The sequence below is a fragment of the Callospermophilus lateralis genome, chromosome 4 (assembly GCF_048772815.1).
Source record: "Callospermophilus lateralis isolate mCalLat2 chromosome 4, mCalLat2.hap1, whole genome shotgun sequence".
Lineage (NCBI taxonomy): Eukaryota > Metazoa > Chordata > Mammalia > Rodentia > Sciuridae > Callospermophilus > Callospermophilus lateralis.
Window position 1 is genome coordinate 1,411,521 of NC_135308.1, and position 13,220 is coordinate 1,424,740.

A 13,220-nucleotide genomic window follows, 5' to 3' on the forward strand; every position below is an offset into this window, starting at 1 on the left:
GAGCAGGCGTTACCTGGGAGGCTTCAGGTAACACTCGGGGTTCTGCAACCACTTGAAAGACTGCACAATGGGGCAGTGTTGGCCTTAAACCTCCCCTGGTGACGATGGGGGAAGACACTCCATGGGCCGCACCTTGGCACTGTGCTTTCTCTGTGGGTAGGAAATATTTCTTGGTGTCCATGTTTTTTTTTTTTTTCAAAGCTGGATAACCAAATGGGCCAGGAAGTCTGAATGGCTCAGAACCGTGGGACAGCGTTTTCATTGAGGGAGGGGGACTGTCCTGTCCACCACCCCTTCTCCATCTAGCACCAAGCCTGCTCCTCTCAGTGTCCCACCACTCCCCAAATTGTGGCCCAGCTAGTGTAGCTCTGCTCATGGTGGCAACGCTTCAGCTCAACCCAAGGATCTTGTGATGTCTCTTTTTCTCTGACTGGAAGCCCTGCAGGAAGTACCGTTGCCTCCACTGCACAGCCGGGGAGGTCCAGCTGGGAGCCACTGTGGTTACGCATGGTGACACGGCCCTGTGTGCCATGCCTGCTCCTGGGTGCGTCAGCACCAGCCGACTCGTGTATGGTGCCCAGCCTGGTGGGCACTTCCTGTGGGTCTCAGTCCTTGTGCTGCTATGACAGCACAATCCCAGACTGATTGCCCTGGTTCTGGAGGCTGGCAGTCCAAGGTCAAGAAGCAGTGGGTTCAGTGTCAGATAGGGACCCAGCCTCCTTTCGCATTGTGGCTACGTCCCCGGAGGGAACAGGCCAGATCCTCAGGTGGCAGAAGGGATGGAAGGGTAGCAGAGGGCCTATGCTGGTCCACAGCCCTTCTCAGGCACTGATTCTCTGGTGAGGGCGAGAGCCTGTCACTCAGCACCCACAGTAGCAGGTACTATTAACAGAGCCACCCTCATGCCCCTACCGCAGGAGATGTCACTGGCTCCAGGCTCACAGGGTGGTGCCTGCCTGGCCTCCTGGCACGTCTCCAGTAGCTACGGAGGACGCCCAGTGACTGGGTGGGTGTCCGAGCAGGGAATGACTGTCACATGTCTGCCCAGCAGGCACCTGTCAGAAAACAGATGCAAACCCCAGAGGGCAACAGAACATCTGGCAAGGGCACATCGACCAAGGTAGGGTGGCCAGCTTCACCTGACGCAGTATCCTACCATGGCCTGTGGCCGTAGGTGACATTCTCTGCAGAGAACTGTAGTCACTGAAGACTGGCCCAGCCAGGGGGAACTGGGGAGAAACGGCGGCAGGCACAAGGTTGGGTGAGGTCTGCTGGGGTTGGCCTCTCCCACTGGGAGCCCATCAGTTGACTGCATACTAAACCTTTCTTCTGTGAGACAGGTCTTGGGTGCTTTACTGAAGACGGTGCGTTTACTCCACCACGAATGCTGTCGTGCAGGTTGAAGAAGTGGAGAAACACTGGGGCTGCCTAGTAACGCTGACAGCAGGACCTCAGGCTCCTGGATCGCCACCATGCCTCGGGAGTGCTGAGGGCTGCCTTCGTGGGCCCCACCCAGCAACAGTGGCAAAGTACCAGTCAGAAGTGCCCAGTTGCATAGGATGCCTTTCTCTGCTTGGCCTCAAACTGGACCTACATCATATGAGTTGTGGGTGGTACCCAGGCACAGAGGACGGCAAAGTCCAGCTCCCGCTTGCCAGGGTCTCCCTGGCGCTGCCTGCTGTGCCTTTGGTGCCAGGAGATCAGCAGCAGGGGGCTGGACAGAGGGGCCTGGGACAGGCTAGATGGGAAGAAGCTGCCCCTCTGGGGTCAGAGTACAAGGGAGCACTGGGTCGCTGACTTTTCTTTGGGTTCCCTCAAAATCAGGCCGCCCGTGTCTGCCTCAGACCCCACTCAGCACGGGGAGTGCAGTGCGCTGGCCTTCCTGTGAGGCTGCCCACAGCCTGAGGCCCTCATGGGCCTGCCTGGGGGCCCAGTACTGCAGGAAGAGGGAGCCAGGAGCCCGGCTGTGCATGGCTCCCCCTAAGAGCACACCAACAGAAACAACCTGGCTTTGGCTGATGCTCGCCAATGCTTTCGAGTTGCCTCTGTCTCTAAGTCACTGTCTGCTTTGTTAGGAGAGCTTATTCAGTCACCTTTCCTTCTGAAATAAACTTTCCTCTTTCAGTAATTAATACATACTCTGCATATTACTGTTTTGATAGCAAAAACATGCTTACCTAGTCATATTTTAGTGCCGTGATGTGAAAAATTCAGAAATCTCCATTTTCTTTTTTTTAATGAGTCAGTCTCCTTCCCTGCAGTGCTGAACAAGCCAGTGCCACAAGCAGGACACAGCCTTCCTTCTGCACTCCCCAGGTGGTTGGGGTGCCCTGGCCTCACCTCTGGACCCCCACGTGGACTCCTTTCTCAGGCATGTACTGGCCTTCTGATTGTACTTGGCACTCGCACTGCTACTCTCTCATCTGCCTGAAGCCCCACTCACCTTACTTCACTGTTTACACCACCACCCCAGACCAGCCCAAAGACTCCAAAAATTAACCCCTAGTTAAAATCCTTAGTTATTACAGAAAGGTATTAAATGTCAGGTCTTTTAGTCTGAAAAGTACCTGATGAAAGTTTGCATATAGAACTTATAATCCTTTGTCATTTTTGTAATACTTACTGTGCTGTTTATAAAAAATAACACATTATAAAATTCCAACTGGAACTTGGCCCTTCTCGGCTACAATTTCTTTAGTCATAAGGAATTTCTCAGCAAACTTGGCCCACCCCAGAGAGTTTGTTGCACACACAGGGAGGACAGGACCTCAGGCCCCACAAAGTTTTATACAGAGAGCTGAAGCTTGGGTGGGGCAAGGCTGCCCTGGCAGTACTCCACTTTGCATTTTCTCTTAGCTCACAGCTGTCTCAGATGCAAAGTATGTGGTCCTGACAAAAGTGCAGCTCAGGGAAAAGCTCACTCGCCAAAAGTGACTTTTGCATTCTAATTGGTGGCTAGTAGTCTGGCTTAGTCGTGGTGAAACCTGCTCAGTTTCCCCTTCCCAGGGCTTCCTGTCTCCCTAGCCACCCTGGTGTGCTCATGTCCTAGGGCTGGCCAGTGAGCATGGGGGTGTTCTTGGAAGGGTGTGTTTCCTTGGCAAATGCCAAGAGCCTTGAGCGCGAGCCGCCTTTCCTGCTCGCCAGCCTCCTTTTGGCTAAAACGAAGTCACATGCCTGCAAAGACACCAGCTCTTGTTGCCACGGGGACCGACTTAAGGGCCAGGAACAGCCTGTCTTCAATGACATTGGTATTTTGAAGAATACTAGCTGTTATGTCACGGAATATCCCTTTTGACGGGATGGATTTAAGTTACGGACGTTTGTCTGGGGCACTATGTAAATATGGTCCTTCCTGGGATATCATGCCCAGGGCACTTGTCTGCTTACCCCCTGCTGGTCACCCACTTAGGATGTTGTCTGGCTCCCCCACTGGTCAGTCACTAATTCCCACATTATCAGTTAACTTGCTGAGACTGCTTTGAGTGTTTTGTTTCCTGGAAACCCCTGGTACCCTGGATTGGTCTCCACCGAGCTCAGTAAGATGGCACTCACCTGTCACCCCTGCACTGTGCTCACCATGGCCAGCTCTCTAGCCTAAGGAGAGCTCCACTCTCCGCGCCTCCTCTACCTTGACTTGGTTCATCTTGTCCAAGATTAGATTCATTATTGTCTATGCAAATGCCCACCTGTGCAGTGGGGCCTGCTCAAGTCGCTTCAGGACCCTCTTTTTTCCTTTTCTAACACAGTAGGAAGCCTTCCTCTGCCCTCTGGAAGCTTCTCTGGCGTGAAATAGCATTTGGAAACCTAGGTAGAAGGGCGAGATGTGAGCATTGATGGCTGTACTTAGTCCAGCCCCTGCTTCTCACCTGCCCACCCCGTCCTGGCATGCCACTGATATTACATGGAACTCACAGGTGAGTTTGGGAGTACTTTTCACGGCTTTCTATAATGAGCATGGGATCCCCAGATATTTATTATTTGTTTGTCTATTTATTTATTGTGAGTACTGAGGATTGAACTCAGAGGCACTGGACCACTGAGCCACATCCCCAGCACTATTTTATATTTTATTCAGAGACAGGGTCTCACTGAGTTGCCTAGCATCTTGCCTTTGCTGAGGCTGGCTTTGAACTCACGATCCTCCTGCCTCAGCCTTCCGAGGTGCTGGGATTACAGGGGTGTGCCATCGCACCCAGTGGACCCCTGATTGTTTAGGCCTTGTGCAACCTTCTTACCACCTTCCTTCCACTTGGCTTCTGACGTCGTAGCCGTTGTGATCAGGGGATTCCTCCGTGGCAGTGCTCACGGAGCGCGACTTCTCAGCAGGGCGTCGGAGCCCACACCTTGGCTGTGTCTTGCCCCAGCAATCTCCCGTGCCAAGGGGTGCCTTCCAGTCCCTGCAAGTAGAAAAGATGTCACTGTGCGGAACCTCTGCACTCATTGCTCCATGCACTGGTGGGCGTTGCCACCAGCTGGGATGGTGGCAATGCCAGCGTCACTGTACTAGGCACTGGGAGATCCTCAAGTGATGACATGGGGCCCTCTTGCCTCGTTGTCCCACTTCTACTTGTGGCAGGCACAGGGCTGCTCCCAGGTGCTGTAAGTCTCCGTCACTAAGACCCATTGGGCCCTCACAGCAACTCCCTATCTACTCTATCTAGAAAACCACGCGACAGGCCTTCTGCATACACTGCCCCACTTCCTCGATTCCCGCTCTCTCCACCTCCCTAGCTCTGTGTGGCCTCGGTCTTCAAACACTGCCACTCCATCGCCCAAATGCTGGGTGGCAGGTGCCCTTCCAGCTTGCTTGCACCTGCTGGGTGGCAGCATTGCAGGGCCCTTCCTCTCCTTGAGTGCGTTCTTTCCTGGTTCCTGCAGAGGGCTGTGGCTCTCCTCCGTCCCCCTCCTGGGTCACTTTGTCTTTTAACATCTTCTCCATCTAGCGCTCTGCTCCCTGGCCACACATCAGATCCCTACCATGGAGCTTGGCTCCATTCAGAACTGAGCATCTCTTTTCTTTTCTTTTCCCTCTCTTTCTTTCTTTCTTTCTTTCGGCACTGGGGATTTTGTTCAGGCCTTCATACGTGTCAGTGACAGACCCTCACGTCTTGTCCAGCATGTCTCACACAAGCCTGGAGCCTGGGTCACCACAAGGCACCCCTCCCGCTCCAGCACCTCCCAGCTTCTGCTCAGCTGCAGAAGACAAAGAAGATGAAAAACATGCAGTTTACTTTCTTGCCAGACTGATTTGTTTTGGGAAACAAGTTAACATGTACTAGGTTTATCAGTATTTTTTTTTAAAGAGAGAGAGAGAGAAATTTTTAATATTTATTTTTTAGTTTTTGGTGGACACAACATCTTTATTTTATTTTTATGTGGTGCTGAGGATCGAACCCAGTGCCCCGCGCATGCCAGGGGAGTGTGCTACTGCTTGAGCCACATCCCCAGCCTTATCACTATTTTTAAACAAGCTAATGCTTCTAAAGAGTTTTGGTTTTGATTTGTGATGCACTGACTGTCCAGAGCTACAGCCCCCTGTCCTCCTACTTGGCCTCAGCCCCTAATCCTCTCAGTGGATCAGCCAGCGTTTGGTCAGGTGGGTCCCCAGCCCAGCTCTTCTCCTGATGGGTGCAAGTATGCAGGGAGGAGATGTGTGTTCATGGCATAGCCTGCCTTCTGCTTGATTTTGTATAGGAAGCAGCTTTCTTTGAAAGAAGCTCAGTCTTAACTGGCTTGATTTGTGAGGTAAGTCCTGCCTCCCCCTGCCCAGCATGCAGCCAACTTGCAGGTTTCAGGCTGTGTGAGCCCCTCTCTGTCCTCAAGCAAAGCCAGGTGCAAGCTGGTTGCTGGTGACCTGGGCCACCTTGCATGGGGTCTCTCCTCTGGCTCAGCTCTCAAGGCAGCTGTCTAAGCAAAGACTGGTTGACCTGTCCCTCCCACATTTCCCCTGTTCCAGGTTCAAAGGCCTGACTTCCTGCCCACTGGAGTTCTGGAAATGTTATGGCAGCCACACCTTTAAGACCTGGGATGTCAGTACCAAATTGTCCTCTCTGCTTCGTGTGCACACTCAGCTGAATCCCCTGAGGCTGCTGCTCAGAGCCCTCCAAGCCATTCGGCCCTCAGAGGCCTGGAGGGCCTTCTGTCCAAGGGAACTCGGAAGACTTAGGTGTGGTGGCCACTCTAGCCACATGCAGCATTCTCTCTCTCCCGTCACAGAGTACAGTCCATCGGTGGCCGTGACAGAGGTGTGAGTCCTGGCCTAGCCCCCGCACGGTCCCCTGTGTCTCAGACCTGCCTTCTGCTCCATTAACTGCATTCTGCTGGGGTCCTCAAACTGTGGCCTTGTGCTGCAAGTCTTCAGGGAACTTAGTCCTCTCCAGGTCGCCCAAAGTCTGTCCTAGTGTTGGGGCTGCCCTTTCTCAAGAGCTCGGAAAACAGATGCAGCTGTGGGCATGTGTATTTTAATACTGAATCAGGGACTGTGCACCTGTGCTTCTGGAGAAAGGAAAGCAGGTGTCTCCGTTGTAATCATGAAATCAAACCCCTCAGGATGCAAACGGAGCTCAGTCCTCTGTGTTGCGGAGGCCGGTTGGCACAGGGCACGAGTGTGAGAGCCGGCTCTCTGGATCTGCTCCCAGTTCTTTCTCACAGCTGGCTCCAGCACGCCAGCCGTTCCCGCTTGTTTGTGTGCTCCCAGCAAGGAGTGCCACGGGCCCTGTGGCCGAGGGCTCACTGTCCACGCACTGCACCTGCTCCGTCTCACAGTCTGTGTCCAGACGGCCAGGCCTTCCCTTCTTCAGTGGCCTCCCTAGGGTGGAAGAGGCCCTGGGCATGGAGTATCCCGCACACTCTTCAATAGCCCACTTGTTCTCAGCCCCTCCTGCAGCCCCTACAGAGGCACCGAGTGCTCCTCGGGCCCTAGTAAGCCCTGAGTGGGCTTCACCTCCTGCCTCCCCATATTGCAGGAGCCTCCTGCCCTGGACTTGACTGGGCCTGCCTTCTCGGTTCTTGAGGACCTTCCCTCTCTCTCTACTTTAGAAACAAAGGTGATCAGGCCAGGTTTCCGGAGGAAGGAAACTGGTGCCTGCTGTGCCCTGTTTAACCAGAGTCTTTGCTCCCTTGCTCGGGTTCTGCTTTGTTTTATTCATAAAAGTGACATTCACCTCCAGCATCTTGTGTCCTTGTCACAGAGAATCACTGAGCTTGGTTGGTTGATAAATTACCTAACTGGCTTGACCCCAGTCTCTAATTTCTTGGGAGCTGATGGGCAGGCTTATGAGGAGTCCCTGCCTGTCTGAGGCCAAGAGTAGCTGGGGTCAGTTACAGGTGGCCCCTGGACAGGGGAAGTTTGGATGTGTCCTGAAACAGTGCTGTCCACATGGTGGGACGGGTTGGCCTCTTCTTGCTCTGGGGCTTTCTGGGAACACGAGGTGAGGTTGCAGGTCAAAGTGCAAAAAGAACTCAAGTCCCCCTGGGGCAGGCTTTGGGTGGAGAGGCCCAGCAGGCGCTGGGCATTGGCCTGGTGCTCTGTGACCTGACCACACACTGCTGGCTTTATAACACTTCATTAGATGTATGGTTTATGAATTTCTTTGTGTGCTTCTTTTCATAGTAAAATGTAAAGTTTTTTAACAACTAAGCAAAGTTAAGAAAAATACAATATAATTTTCTTAAGAATTTTTTTGATAGTTCTTTAAATAGAATAGTAAAAATTGTTTGATTTTTGTTGTTTTGTGGTGCTGTGGATTAAACCAGGACTTCTCATGTGATAGGCAAGTGCTCTATCTCTGACTACATCTCTAGAGTTTTTTATTTTATTTTGGACAAGGTGTCTCACTAAGTTGTCTTTCTGCTTCAGCCTCCCAAGTCACTTGGTTTAGAGGTATGTGCCACCATGCCTGGATGAAAATCGTTTTTTTTTTTACTGTGACTGTGTTTTCTCCCATGATAGCTCATGCTGGATCATGGAAGGAGCAGAAGTGCTCAGCTAGCTACTGTAGACTCCCCTGATAAGCAGCAACTTAGACTCCTGAAGACCCCAGGTGCAGGGGAAGCACAGACCTGGGAGCATGCTGTGACATCATGGAGGGTCACCAGCAGTGACTGACTCACTTCCTGGAGCTGGAGCGTGGGTTCTGAGCGAGTCGCTGAGGCCCGGTGCATTTGGGTGTAGTGAAGTTGTGATGGTGTGCAGCCGCACTCTGGGTGCCGTGAGGATGGGAAGCTGTGAGCCAGGCCAGGCTGCTCCTGGGTGGCGTAGTCTGCAGACAAGCAAGGCCCTGGCCCCTTCTGGATGAAGTGGAAGTCAGAACACAGGGCCTGTCCCGTGACTCCTTCTCCTCTGCCTGCCGCCGCACTCAGCACCAGTCTGACCTTCTCTCTGGAGCCTCATTTGGACCTGTCCTTCCCATCTGAAACTGCCTGTGCTCTGGCTGTCCCGGAAGGCACTGCGTGAATCAGGTAATGGCTGAAGGCCATTCTTCTTAGTAAACCAGCCAGAACTGTGTGACTCCACAAAACATGCCTACCATGTCATGGGCTTTAATTGCCACCACTGTGAGCACACGCAGGTTGGGGTGAGGGCGTGTTCCCTGGGTGTGCCTTGAGCAGTGGCCCATACAGGCCGCCTGCCTGCTGTGCTCTGCCTCTGCCCGCTGCAGCAAGCAGACTCCAGCCTGTCTGGCACAGCGAATGCGAATGCGAGCCCTGTCCTTTGCCATATTCCTCTCTGCCCCAGCTGCCCAGTCCTGGTGTGTTCCCAGAGGCGCTCCTGGCCTAGGAGAGGGAGGCGGGGAGGGGTGGAGGGTTGGGGGGCTTTGTGCAGCTCTCCTGTGTGAGGAGGCAGTGTCTCCTGGTCACTGGGGCCAGGGGAGCCCACCCATGGGTGGGGGCTGTTTAAATCAGAGCCTTGCCCATCCCTCCCTGCCCCCAACAGGTGCACTCTGGTCACTGGGAGAGCTGCTTTCCAGACTTCTGACCTCCGCCCCCCACCTCCTATCTCAGATTGGCAAAGCCAGAAAACAGGCTTAGTTGTTGCAAGAGCTCTGAAAACAAAAAGCCACTGTGCCCTCGGGAACAATGAATCCTTCTCCCACCAGATTACAGGGGCCCTTTGACAGACCTTCAGTGAGAGTCCTGCCTTGTCTTTGCTGGGTCCCAAAGCCTCCTCTCTTTCTTTTTTAAACACATGAACCCCTTTTCCCTTTGACCTATCCATCAAAGGGAGTCGGTAGTGGTGGGGTGGGAACTAGAGAGACTAAGGCCAGCAACCTCAAGAGTATGTCCCGGAGATCTGCAGTTTGAGCTCAGGCATGGGGGTGTTCCAGCCATTCTCCAAGCTCACCCATGTGTCCTGTCAGGGACAGGACTGGGCTGAGGGACACAGCCAGAGACACCTCCAGAGACAGACGCTCTGTAGAGGAGGACACGCAGGCTGCTTCAGACCTGCCCTCCCGGCAAGGCCAGGGCTGGTGCTCTGTGGAGGGTGGGCTGAACACGCGCCTGGCCCTGGCTCCCTCAGCTCAGACACAAGAGCAGAGTGCTCCACTGGGCAGCTGGATGTTCCTGCTCTACCTGCCTCTCCCTTTCCCATCTTTGCAGCCTGCTTCCTTGTAATATCCACCTGCTGCTTTCTCCATTGAACTTCCCCACATGTTCCATGTTCTGAGAGAGAGCTGGAAAGCAGCCAAGCCCAGGGAGCAGCCTGGTGAACAAAGGAGAGGTGTCTCCTCCACAGCGATGCCCAGCTTGGAGAGAAATGGAGCTGGGGGCACTTGGCAATCAGAGGCCCGGGACATTCACGTCCTGCGGTCCAGGGATCCAGCAGCTGCCCATATCTGCACTGCTGACTAGTATCCCATGATGTCGCCTACTGGCCACTATCTGAGTCCACAACCTAATTCCTTCGTACCCCAGTGACAAACACCACAACAGTGGATCCACGAGACAATTTTTGGGTCCTGCTGGACCTCAGAGAGGTCTGTTCACTGGCCTTTTCAGAAAAAAATTGCAGTATCATGGCCTCATCATCTTTGTTTCTGTATTTTTAACAACTGCCTTAGTGTAATGGGTGTTGGATGAACCACACAAAGGTAAAGTGCCCACCAGGATGTCGATGTGCTCACGGGGACTCGTGAGTGTGGACACACCTGCCACCGCAGTGGCCTCTTGTTCCAAGTAGCCAATTGTTTTTAGAACTTTGTATGGAGGAACACTGATCAGTGGCCCAGAAGGTCACACCCCGAGTGACGCAGACTGACGGAGCCGCAGCTGCAGTGGGCCCAGCTGGTGTCTTGGCCCCTGTGCTCTGCGCGGGGCTGCTTTCCTAGCCATGGTTGCCACAGTCCAGTGCAGCCTTCCTGTTTCCCCACGATGTCTCACTGGGTGGTCTTGCTCTCTGTAGGCCTGGCCCACTGAGGCCAGGATCAAACAGGGGCTGGATGGCCACAGTGGGGAGACGGCTTGGTGAGTGTGGGCAGGCACTCACCTGAGGTGAGAGCATGTCCAGCCAAGGGCTCATGGGAAAGCACTGTTGAAGGGACCTGTGGAGGGCAGGAGGACACTGGGCCTCAGGGTCAGTGAGCAGTGCATGCCCCAGTGAGGAGGGGTTTCCTGTCCAGTGCGACCCACCTGCCCAGCTATGTTTGGTGCCTACATAGCTTGTGCCAAGCAGAGAGGCCTGAGGGCCAGCGGAGGTGTGTGCAGGGCAGTCCTGCAGATTTCCCTGGGCACAGGGGCCTCTAAGGGCAATCAGAGCGGCACAGGGTGGACATATCATTCGGGCTTGCAAAGGGCTTGTGAAACCAGTGGAAGCTGTGATACTGCTCTGGGGGTATCTGAGGGAGGTCTGTCCACCCCAGTCTTTACCTGGGTGCCTTGACCATCAGCCTTGTTGACCATTCTCCCCTGACTCACCGTGAGCAGTCCGCTGGCCACTGACTCCAGGTCCTCTGCTTGCTTGGTGCGCTCTGGGCAGTGCCAGCCACGTCTTCTGAGCCCAGTGCTGTAAGAACCCTGCTGCTGACACCTGCTGAGTTCAGGCACCATGGAACACTGCAGTGACAAGGTTCTTCAAGCAGGCCCGTCAGCGTCAGCGGGAGAGCCATCGGCAGGAGACAGGCACAAAATGCTGCAGCGCAGAGGGTGAGCTGGGCTGGGGCCTGGGCTGTGTCTAACGCCTGAGTCAAGCCACCTGGACTGTTCAGAATGAGCTCCGTAGTGGAAGGCCCCTGAGGAGGGACCTCGGAACAGAGGGGCTGGACCACCACGGCAAGCTCTGCTGTTTTCCATCTCTTCATAGGAGGAACTGCGGTACTGCCATGTAGGTGGTGCAGCTGGTAGGGAGGTGCCTAGGGCCGACCTGGGAAGAGGCTGCAGGTGTGGACACAGGATTCTGACCTGATAGCACTTTAGGCATCTTCTGAAGGTCCTGAGGATCTGTGCACCTGGTCTTCAAAACTGCCTCAGTAGATAGCAATTACTCTGTTTTCAGGAGGAAACTGAAGCACGGGACATTAAATAACAGTCCAGGTTCACCCAGTGAGTGGCAGAAGAGGCAGAAGTCACTTCAGGTCTATTTGATAACAGAGCCAAGCCTTGACCTGGCCACAGATGACCTTATGGCCCTGTGTAGGGCATGAGGACGACTGTGCGGGAAAGGAGACCCAGAGCCAGTGAGGCATCTGCCATCTCCTTGCTTTCTGAACGTCCTAATGCAGGTGTAAGTTGCCTCCTGACTGTGTGTGGATCTTACATGTTGGTCTAATAAAGGGACATTCATGTCTAATTGATACAGAGAATCATTAATTTAAAAAAGTGTCAGTCCAGCTTTTAAAATCTCTTTTTAGCGGTAGGTAACAGTCTTAGTCTATTCCTGCTGCTACAACAACTCACACTGGGGAGCTCATTTCTCACAGTTAGGGAGGACTGAAGTGCCTGCAGGGGCAGGGGCTGGTAAGGGTCTGTCTTTCCTTCCATGATGGTCCTGGGATGGTGGGAGGGAGGGAAGGAAGGGCAAATAGGGGGGAGGATCTAATCCTGACCATGGGGAGGGAGCCTCATGATGTAATCGCCTCCCCAAGACCTCTCCTCTCCTGACTATCACACTGGTGGTCAAGTTTCAGCATGTGGACTGTGGTGGGGGGCGGAGGGGGCGAATTCAGATCACAGTAATAGGATGTTCCTCATGAAGCCCCTTACTCTTGCACTCAGCTTGCTGACACTTCACAAAGTGAAGACATCAAAGTGTCTGCGTCTCAGAACACTTTCATCCCCCCCCCCCCCGCCCCCGCGCGGAGTTCTGTCCTCTCCCAGGCACCTCCCCCAGAGCAGGACCTTGTGGTCTCCCACACACATTCAGTTCATTTCATCTGCCACACGTGCCCTCTCCTCTGACTCTTTAGGCAGTGTGATGTTCTTGAGCTACATCTGCTGCTGAATGCACTGTCACTCTGCCTGGTTGTCAGGGGCAGTGTCTGTCACCACATGAGTTCATGCCTTTATCACGCTTCTAATTTTGAACTCTTGTAACCAGTTTGAACTGTGATGAGTTAAGAATGCTTGTAGGGGGCTGGGGATGTGGCTCAAGCAGTAGTGTGCTTGCCTGGCATGCGTGCGGCCTGGGTTCCATCCTCAGCGCCACATACAAACAAAGATGTTGTGTCTACCGAGAACTGAAAAATAAATATTAAAAAAAATTCTCTCTCTCTCTCTCTCTCCCCCACCCTTTAAAAAAAAAAAAAAAAAAAAAAGAATGCTTGTAGAAGTCTCTTGGTGACTTAAGTTTTCCTTTGCCTTAGGTAAGCACCTGCCAGCCAACCACTCCAAGGGGGCACCACCCTCCTGCCACAGCAGCTCGCGGGGTCTGCTCTTCACCAACCCATGCTGCTTCAATCCTCAGTGTCAGCCATTCTCATCTGGGTACAGTGGCGTCTATTGGGTTTAACCTGAGTTTTCCTGAAAATAACAGCACTGTGCACCATTTCCTGATCTTATTGGCCATCAGTAAATTTTTTAAGAAGTATTTATGTATTTGCCCATTTTTATTTGGACCATCTGTATTGTTAATTTACAAGAGTTCTTTATTTACAAGTGCTATCTATGGTTTGTGTCTCCCAAAGCTCATGTGTTGAAAACTGCATCCCCAAAGCCACAGTGCTGGGAGAGGGGTCCAGTATAGAACACTGAGGCCCTGGTTTTGATCCCCAATAACACATAAATTT

General features: G+C 53.3%; 1 long non-coding RNA gene across 1 annotated transcript; it reads left to right on the forward strand.

Annotated features, from left to right (window-relative positions):
* The first annotated feature begins 558 nt into the window (after window positions 1-558).
* LOC143397465 (uncharacterized) lies at window positions 559-12,991 on the forward strand. The gene is made up of 4 exons (XR_013091159.2): window positions 559-1,120; window positions 1,341-6,245; window positions 7,952-11,719; window positions 12,798-12,991. It is a non-coding gene; the product is annotated as an uncharacterized LOC143397465 (long non-coding RNA).
* The last annotated feature ends 229 nt before the right edge of the window (window positions 12,992-13,220 follow it).